Here is a 10,842-nt window from a genome sequence, read left to right as displayed (position 1 = left end):
TGTGGCATGCTCGGGGCCATATTACACTTAGGTCTGACTCTTCCGGTCTCCAGATGATCTTGGCCAGTCTCAGCCTGAGGACGAGTCATAGTGTCCCCCCCCCCCCCCCCCCCCCCCCCCCCACACCACCCCACCCCCCTTAAAGCTGAGACCCAAATTATAAGTGTCACATTGAATCTCATGCTTGGGAAATGTATGGCTTTCTCTGGTCAAGGGATTTAACGTTACACTGTCATCAAAGCACTTGTGCGTGGCACGTTCAGCAGCAAGTTTCCCACCATGAATGCTAAATGTCCTGTTATGAATTATTTACCAACAGGCACATGAACTGTGTATCCACGTTTCCTTTTTAATTACCAGAAAGAAACAAACGGACTTATCTTACAATTGCTTGATGAGCAGCACGTTGCTCAAATTTACGCAGAGCTTTAATGTCACTGTGTCTGATCCGAGTCAAAAATGACACCTATAAAACCCAAAGACTCTTTAATGAATGCATTTCTTGCTAGTAAGGGCCAAAGTTCTGTTTGCACTCAGAACATTTATTACCCATCTCTGAGACAGCTCCGGTTGCCTTTCTGTGTAATGACGACCAACCACAGAGTCGATTGGCCATTAGTTTCCATAAGGAAAGTCTTTGGGCCAGGTGGGTCACATTATTAAAAGAGGACAAGTCAAATCTGTGTGCCATTAAGGGGGAGAGAGAGATGTAGTCTAGCTCTCTCTGTGAAAGGAGAGAATGAGACAGAACAATTCTTAATACAAGGATGTTATTTCAGCCTATCTGTGTTTCATTTATCCAGCAGCTTCCACACAGTCATTAAAATTACAGGCTCAAGACAGGCAAAGGCGCTATTTTAGAGCTGCCCACACACAACAAAGATTGGTGGCTGCTGCCTGGTATTCTGTGGGGAATTAAGGGTTTTACATCATCTGGTTTATTGCGATGTCTAAAGGGATTTTCAACACAATTTATAACTTCAAAATGAAGCCAGAAGGCTTCCTTTTGTGTGAACTCCTTATTCTAATGCCACCTCCCAAAATAATGTACATATCAATTTTAGCTCGTTGTACAGAAATGTTTGGGTTTTTTATTTATTTATTTATTTTTGGTTTGTTTGTTTTTTTAAATAAGAATGAAGTTAAATCAGTAGCCAGATGGACGCTTGGTGTAGTCCGGGTAGGCTGTTATAATTGATCCCCCACAATAACTGAAGGGTTGTAGACCGACTGGAGAGCTCACCTGGAAACAACACGAAGGCTTTACCACCCTGAAGCTCATGTGCACTGGACTGGAGACAATTGAGAGCTGAGGAGTATTGCTCCATTGCTCCATCGATTCCTTGTATCTTTATCCCACTTAATGACTTTTTCGCTCTATAATTCAACTCATTGAGCCGATCCCGGGCCTAGATAAGGGATACAGAGGAGCAACTTGTGGTGGAAGCTAGTTTGATGAGGAGGAGGAGGAGGATGAGGAGGATGAGGATGCCGGAGGTAAAACGCAAAGGATTTAATGAGTGGATTCTTGAAGTGGAGGAAGCTTTTGAGAATTCGCTTGTGCCACAACACCCAACACAATTACCATAAGCTCTCTTGTCATAGCAAAATGAAGCTATTTTAGGGCTCCAAATGTTGCTCACAGGGGAATAATAAACATGCGTCTTATGCGCACATTCTGGCTACAACAGGAACACATGGACACGTGGTTAAAATGCTCTCAAGATGGGATGCAGACGCTATAGAGTCATGTGAACCATAAGGTTGAACCAGCCTAAATGCTCCACTCTTTAGGTCATTTTATCCCTCCAGCCGTGTGAAGAGAGCAACTGTGGTCTCCGCTAAGACTCATCTGTCAATCATAGCTTTCCTTCATCAGTGGGAGCGCCCTGACAGCCACGGAGCCTTTCTCCATCACTGAGCACTGAAAACCCGCTGATCCCCAGTCTAGACCCCCACACACGCTCCACAGTCACCCTGTCTCTGCACATTCAATCAGCTGAATAAAATGCCACAGCACATTTACAGGATGTGTACAACCTATTGAACATTAATGACTGCATTCAGTTTGTTAAGCAATTACGGTCTCCAAGTGAATCCGTCACGTTTTTCATCCAGATCTGCATGTCAGGACGCATCCCCCTGAGCTCCGGCTTCTGTGCAGTCACCCAGACCCTGAACAGCGCACATACACATGCTGTTCCCTGGCCAGTGTCTGCTCCATGTTGACACTGGCTCACAATTTATCTATTTCTAGCTCGCAGGCTCGTCTCGCTGAGCGTTGTCACTTGAGTTGCGCTGCTGTCAGAGTAATGCAAGAATAGATTGAAGATTGAATGCAATTTCAATTGCTTAACTGCTTTACACAGGGTTCTCCTTTCAGTGGAGCTTAGATGTATGTTGTGGAACCAATTATGCAGGAGAAGGGCTCTGATAGAGCATCACTGCTTATTCTGTAGTTTTTAGATATTCACGGGGCAACCAAGCTTGTGTCGAATGTTAATGTCGGTTGTTAGTCCACATTTATGCGGTGGAGAACGATCCTGTGGCAGGAACGCAGTCGGTAGCAGTATCTTGACAGTTCTGTCTGGAAAAGCAGAGTGGGGGGGGGGCTGAGATTTGATTGTTGCCCCATAGCGAAGTATGTGCAGATATACAGTTAAAAGGCAGGCTCACCGTTGGAACACAAGACATGATGTGCCTGCACAAACATGGCTTCTTAAAAGTGATTAGCATGCAACCTGTCAAACAGAAGACTGCATTAAAGATGACTAACTGTCACACTCCAAATCAGTCCAGTCCTATAGAAGTGAGCAGCGGACTGTACCAGGGAGGGTTGTTTTCTGTCCCTGCGGCCTATCCCTGTCCCCGCGGCCTATCCCTGTCCCCGCTGTGTCTTTCCTGAGGTAAAGAAGTAAAGGTTTTCTGGCAGCTGGCAGAAACGCTGCTCTCTATTATCAAGCATCAGTATCTTCTCTGACTGCGCACTTGCCATGCATCGTCTCCTACACATCACATGTGTCTTGAGCTCTAATTGCCAGCAAGTATTGCAGGTTTGCTTTCACCACAGCTGTACCACAACCATATCTACTTAGAAGTTTTCTTTCCGAACTGAAATCATTATTCTTCTCTTTCTTTTTGTTTTTGTCTTGGGTTAATCATGAAACTCCTCTCAAACTTTTATTGATTTTTGTCTCAGAACTCAGCTGACCTACCTACCTTAAATCAAATGCTCTCTCAGATGCTGAACTGAATTCTTGGATGTAGCATTAAGAATTCTCAGATAAAACAACATTTCCAAGGTACCACAATAAAGTCCTTAAACAGATGGCGTTATTTGTATAATGCGCAGTGATGTTAAATTTGTTTTGAAACATGCAGAGCCACACTGACTGATGTACCACGTTCAAATGTGCCTTCATTGATCTTCATGATGAGTTAATTGCACCTTCCACAAGTATATCTTCATTCTCCTCCCTTACAGATGCCGCTGTAAATAAAGAGATGTTACTCAGAGAGAGAGACTATATATAGAGTCTCTCTCTATGTAGTATATGTATATACATACATATATAAAGCTTAATTTAATGAGGTAATTAGTACACTAATGAATCTCATCATCACATCAGTGTCCCTCATGATCACATCCTGTGGAACAGTCAGAATCAGATGGTTAGAAATGAAAGAAGCTGGTTCACACTGATCACATGGAAACAAGATTTCCGACCTGTATTCTCGTGGTGATGGTAAAACTTGATGAATGTAAAGTTATTTCCTCTTAGCAGATTGCCATGGGAACGGTGCTGTAACTGTCTGCTCCATCTGAGCCGGTTGATAATTGTCTTCTTCTGAAGGCGTCTACCTTTGAGGAAACTTTGGCTGTAATATAGACTCAGACTCAGACATGGACCCATTCAACAGATAATGGGTGAGATTGTGGATGAATGTGGCTTGTTTAGTTGTATTTGATTACATTTTTTTTTTTTTTTTTGCAAAAGAATATTTCAATCACGTCCTCTACCTGTGGGTAAAAGCACAAATGAGGAATAATTGGTTGAAGAGGGCAATGTCAAAAAACTGAGCTCGCAAAAGCTCTTTTCACAACGTAAATGGAAATATCTCGGGGTGTCCACATTTGTGCTGACAAAAACCCTTATAACTAGAAGAGAAAGCATAATAGAGAGCCTTTTTAATTCCCCTATTTAGACTTAGCAATGTGTGTAGATTTTCACAAGGTCAACCTCAATTTCTAATTCGCTTAAATCTAAATTGTACTCATCAGCTAACATATTCAGCACCTCTCCAGGGCAGCCAGTGTGACTTGTGAGGACTGGCTGATAGAAAAAATGACATGCAGAGGCAAGAGGAGGAAAGAAAAACAGGGGAAAAGGTATTTTCAATGCAACATTTTAAAATAAGAAACAATGGGAATAAAATGGGTAAATAGCATAATGCCAATGTCAGAAACAAAAGAAAGATAATTACGGAGAGTGAATTTTTTTTTTTTCTTTTTTACATTGTGTAAAGGACATAATGCGCTGCTTTGTACGTCTGAATTTGTGTTCCACTTATTACAATATCAATCACTGTCATTGTCCCCCTCATCTTTGCACGGCTTTCACTAGTCTGGCACTGTTATCACTTTGGACCCATTTTTAGAACACTGTGGGGCAGTAAACACAGTTTCCATGGAAACATCAGTGAGACACACATTGATAAGCGGATTGGAGCAGCTGTATTTCTCTGATGACGAATGGAACCTCAAAAGCTGAGAGGGCTTCAGCTGGCGAACACAATTAAACACTGCCAATATATTCGGGGAAGCAGGATCCACATAAGCAGAGGAATCTGTTTGATTTCTCATTATGAGGAAGATAACAAATGACTCTTATCTGGTTTTGCCAAAAGCTGACTCTCTGCCTGCGAGCCTGCCAGCCTGGCTGTGGGGTCTGCCACTGTGTCTGAGCGCGGTTGCAAACGGGCAACAATTTGCAATTAGATTTTTACTTGATTTCTAAATGGATGTATTGATCTGGTGCAGCTGCTCTCATCAAGCCAGGGGAAACAATCGGGCATAGTTGCATTTGGCATTAGTCAATAGCCTTAAAATGATGAAGAAGAGGGCATAGGAAGGTCATATATGTCTGAAAAACAAAAAAAGTCACATAATGAATGATGTCAAAAAACACTGAATAAAATTCCCAGCACAAATATATTGCCCGCTGCTCATTACGTTCAAAGTGCCTGTTGTTGCTTCACTTGGATCTTTGGCCTTCTGTTTTATGCACACAGTTTTGCATATTGTTTTGGCATCAAATATATTTGCATATTTGTATTGTTATACCTTTTAGAAAGGAGGAACCCAGATCAGACACGAGATGATCATTTTCAGCAGAGTATTTTAATTGTCCGGAGGGGATTTTTAATGTTGTACACTGAGAAAATGTTACACCAGGAGATTATATTTACACCGTGTGCCAAGTCTTCCAGGGTTATGGGCTGGGACTCAGCTGCTGGGAAGACGCAGAGAGAGAGAGAGAGAGAGAGAGAGGGGACAACTTGATCACACTGCAACTGATGGTGTCGTGAGAGATGCTTTGCCTGACAGCAGCACATCTCCCTTCTGCGGCTTTCACAGTCCTAAAAGGGCTGCAAAGAAAGTGTGAGAGCACTGACCTAAAAAAAAAAAAAAAAAAAAAAGGAAAAAAGTTTTCTTTCCTACAAAACTCTTAAAATTCATTATTTGTGGAGTGTAGGGTGACTAATGTTAAGTGTGGCAGTGAATGAGGTACACAGGTGAAGTATATCATCACTTTTTTGGTTTTGTTTTTGTTTTTTTTGCTCTAGTAGAACACATAATTCAAAAGTGCACATTTTCATACTGTTGCTGTACTGACCCTGGATAAATGTGCCAGAGGTTTGGTGAGGACCTCGTTCCCCCACTGACAATCTGATGGGTGGACTCCCTAATGAAATCGGCCTCCAGAGAAAATAATCACATCTGAACTGGCCTCTATCACTGAACGGAAACCAGCCATGCTCTCCTTTAATGCACTATGGGTGAAAAATACAATGATGTTTAATGATGCTCAGGTTCAATGAGATAAATTACTCTTTTGAAAAGTAACATATTGGTGAAATAACAGGAAACTGTAATGACTGCCTGCTATCACCAGGTCAGGGAAAGACAATATGTCATTATGTTCGGAATAGGATTCAAATTTCCCTTGGTGAAAAGGAGCCGGGGGCAGCACGGCGCCATAGTGGTTAGTGCTGTTGCCCCACAACAAAAAGGTCACAGGTTTGGTTCCCGGCCTGGGGCCTTTCTGTCCGGAGTTTGCATGTTCTAGGTTCCCTCTGGGTCCTCCAGTTTCCTCCCACCATCCAAAGACATCATGTTTAGCTTGACTGGTGGCTCTAAAGTGCCCGTAGGTCTGAGTGTGATTGTGAGTGGTTTGTCTCTGTCTGTCTCTAAAATTGCTGCAGGCACAAATACATGCCCAGAGACATTAGCATAATTTGCATGTTATAGCAAAATTGTCAAGCATATGCCGTTCATGATGTTATCAGGTCTTCCGAAGAACTTCTTAACTGTGATTATAGAAAAGAAAGATGACAAGCCTTCTCATGTAAAAAGTTCATCTATGTCACACTGGCACAAACATGACGATCGCTGCCGTTCCCATCACAGTGTTCACCTCATTTGTTTCTCCCAAGCAAAAAGCTGTGTGCCAGTACTGGGAGAGCATGTAGATAAAACCCATTTGGCCAGCAAGTAATCACTCACAACAATGCCCGAAGCCACAGTCCGCAGCGTATCAATGTGCGACAAGTTTGCTAATGGTTTCAAATCTCTTCTGAGAATCTTTTCCTGTTTGTCAAAGTAAATACAAAGCCACATTGAAACATTCTCATTTGGAGGTCACCAAACCTGTAAATGAATAAAATATGAGAAGGTGCATTTATGTGTAATTAATATTGACATTGTGTTTGGGAAAGACACAGCAGGGAAATTATGTTCAAGGCTGATGGAGAGTAATCAACCTGCAAATGGACGCTATGATGCATTACTTCAATATAAAACTTGAATGAACTACTCTTCACTTTGGTATAATTGCCTTTGGGAGCAGTTATAGTTTCAAAGATAACAAGTGTTTACAGAGCAACCATTAAAGGTTGTCCATCCGCTGACTTTTTCAATATATTGACTTGTTCACTGCACACCTTTTCAGGCAACAGCAACATCTCGTCTGTCTTCTCAATACGGAAGCAAATTCTTACAGCTCCACTACAGGAGCAAACAGAGAGAAGAATCTGCAGTAATAGCAAAGGCTATAAAACTGGTCACACCGAATATAATGAATTATTGAGAAACTCTCATCAGTTCAAGCCAGATGGACTTCTATCTATTGCAGCAGTTAACTCTCCATTACAAGCATTTAAATCCTGTTAAAACCTTAACCTAAATCAAATTCTCTTTTTTATTAGCCAAGTTATCTTTCATTCTGCCATACTTTTCTAAATATGATCAACATATCAAACTTAATTTCTATCTAAACTACATGACTGAAATATCCAGCAAATTAAATAAAATATCCAAAAACAGTACAAGTACAGTAACCGAAAAATATTCGTGGCATAATTAATAACTTGAAATTTGTTAAATATCATGAAAAAAATGTCTGTAATATTAAATATCTGACAAATATACCCCAGGGAAAATGTTTCAACAATATTAGTGTACAAAGTGGAGAAATAATCATAACCATAATCCATTAATTGAGTCCTTGCACTGTGGATTTATATATATATCTATAAAAAAAATTAAAATCTTAAGATTTCAAAGGGGACACAGATGTAAAGCACGCACACATTCACATGCCAGACCACGTGCTTTCATCTTGGACTCGGGAGAGTCAACAGGAGAGCAGCTGCTTGGAGGTGATACCATTCAAATAACATAAGTCGCCTGTCATCCATGGAGTAGATAATTTCCCTCAGGTAAACTCAAGTGCTCTTCTTTCTTAATCTGTCAAGTAACATAGCAGTGGCCCTTTGGAAAAAATGTGACTTTGAACATTTGTGATAGGAAGAAAATTCCCATTAATGCCATTGATTAACTGAATTGGTTGTATTTCCAGCCGTCTACTTCTGTCAAGCTCGAAAACAAAGCCACTCATGAGTGAGTGAGTTGTTCGTTTGCAAATAGAACACCTGCAGTCAAGCTTTGTACTAATTGTTCTGCAGGCTGACGCTCTGTACTGCTTTCTCTGTGCTGTATTATCATTGCAGGTAAAACTTGACCATACCTGCAGCAGGTCATTGGGCGTGTCATGGACACAGTGCGGCTTCCCCTCAGAAGGACCGTTTTACATGATCACACTCTAATACAGCACCACGAAGGGCGTATGTGGACAGTGAATTTATGCTTGTAAAGGGCTCATCATTATGTTGACTTTCTTCCGGTGACAAATTATTCAGAGGTTGAATACTGTGAAGCTCGAAACCATGAAAAGTTAGGCAGGGGAAAATGATACACTAGATGGCAGCATAGCACAGATGAATGTATGAACTGCTATCAGTGAGGTTACAATAACAATTGACTTAAGGGGCTCTCTTCCGGTTGAAACACGCTTGGCGGGCCACGTTGCTCAGTGAAAGAGCTACAGACATGCATGTAAAAAGGAGAAAATGAGGTTCTTCCCTGTGATGTGTTCCCTGCTGCCAGGCGGTGAGCGAGCGTTTACACCGGTGCTGGGCCAATGTTTGCTTTGAGAGCGTGATCCAGCGCTGCAGAGTTTCCTTCCTGCCATACCTCTGTCATCTCTTTGCTTTAAATGTGCAGGACTCAAACGATTAACCCCTGAGTGTTCACCACTCAGCTGATGGTTTCCTCACCGTGCATCCGTTGCAGAGAGGAACAGACTTGCAGTGACCCAATTATCTCTGGAGGCTGAGTCAGGAGGGTGTGCATAGTTGTTCTTTTGTTTTTTCCATTCCCAGAGTTAGGTTTTTGTTGCTTTTATTTTTCCCCCCTCCACATTTGGCTACTCCTCACTCTTTTCACTCTTAACTCTGGCAGAGATGAGGGGCAGCAGAGGCAGCACATTTTGTCGCCCCGTCCACCATGACCAACTGTGATCACTCAGTCCATTTCACACTCCAGATTTGAAAAAGTAACACCAGCTCTTCTCTCATTCTATTTTTCTAATCACCCGTTTTTTGCTGATGGACTTGAGGAGATAACTGTGTGTGAATCATACTTCCTGCCCACTCCAGCGCCCCCCCCATTTGTGTGTGGTGCTGTTTTGTGCCTGCCCTCTTGCCTGGGGGCCTTGGGGCAATAAATTACATGAGCTCAATGCTGCTTGTATGTTCATCACTCCCCTTGAACCAGTGGAGTTGGAGGCCAACTTTTCATCTCTGTCTGTTTTGACTCATAAGCTCCGGTGATGCTGTGTATTTGCAGAACCTCCAACGGACACTGACTTTTATGAAACTCCAAGATCTGATGATTGTTTTGGTTAATTCCATGGAGAAATTGTTAAATTAAAGGCCGTTTGTGAGCTTCAATGAACGCTGACATAATCAAACACTGAGCACAAGCACACTTTGTCCCTTGCTGGCATATGTTTTCAACTCAAGCAGGATTTAGTTTTATAGGCAAGTTGCATCGATTACACTCTTTCGATAGCCTTTGGGGATAGCGGTAAACAGCGTTCTTTTCCCTGCAGTTCCCCAACATGAAACATTGTTTTCCACTTGTTCTCAATTACTAAACCAGATGTTGATTCCAGATCTTATGGAAACATCTTATGTGCTGTTCCCTTCACTGTGAGCACGAAGAATCAGGACCAGTTGTACTCTTCACATTCAAAGGGATCAGGTTCTAGATTGAGCTACATTTATTTTAAGACCATCTGTTTGCATATGTTTGTGTGTGAAGACACTTTTGACGTTAGTCAGTGGGGTTCCTTATGACCTTATGAGTTGAGAATTGAAGCATAATCTGATTCTGCAGCAATGTTGAATATTCACTGTTGTTTTACTTCATGGTAACATGATGCTGCATTGACTCCCTCATCATTATTATGGGGACTCCTTATTATCCATAATGTACAAACACAACGTCGCCACATTGAAGGATAAAGATATTTATTTTCAGGATTTTTTCTGGCCTTAATTCAAAAGGACAGCTTGAAGAATGACAGGAAATGGGGGAGAAGGAATGAGGAATGGCATACATCGGCTGGAACCAAATCAGTATCCCCAACGAGGACCTTGTTGCATCTCACCTTTTCTTTAAGATGAATATTGACTAATCTGTTTCTTTTAGTCAATTTAAAAAACTGAATTCAATTATGCTTAGCCCAAATTACTTACTTCATGGAAATGAATATTTTGTATTGTTTTGTATTATTTCGCAACTCTACTCGTTTTATTTAATCTCCGTTTAGGACCCCCTTCCGTACTCAGTCATGTAAAATTCAAACTGCTGCCAACTACACTCTGAGTATGCCTTAAGCAGCCTCTCCTTTTAAGTCCATTCACAACCTCTGCCATTTTCTCAGTGGTTTGTAACCATGGTGGCTGTTGTGTTTGGTGCAGCGCTTCAGCAGCTTTGCTTTATTTGCAATTAGACGCTGCAGGATTACCTTAGTTTGCCTCTCTGACTGTGCCTGTTCTTGATTAGAAACACAACATAGATTAGACAGGTGAAAATGACTGGCTGTAAGTCCTTACATTGCCGCTTTGGTTTGAATAACACCAAAGGAAGGCAGCTGTGCTGTACTGTATCCGATGGTTTAAACCAGTCAAACTCTCTATGAATCAGGACGATGA

This window comes from Echeneis naucrates, chromosome 21 (genome assembly GCF_900963305.1).
Source record: "Echeneis naucrates chromosome 21, fEcheNa1.1, whole genome shotgun sequence".
Taxonomy (NCBI): domain Eukaryota; kingdom Metazoa; phylum Chordata; class Actinopteri; order Carangiformes; family Echeneidae; genus Echeneis; species Echeneis naucrates.
This window is presented reverse-complemented; position numbering follows the sequence as displayed.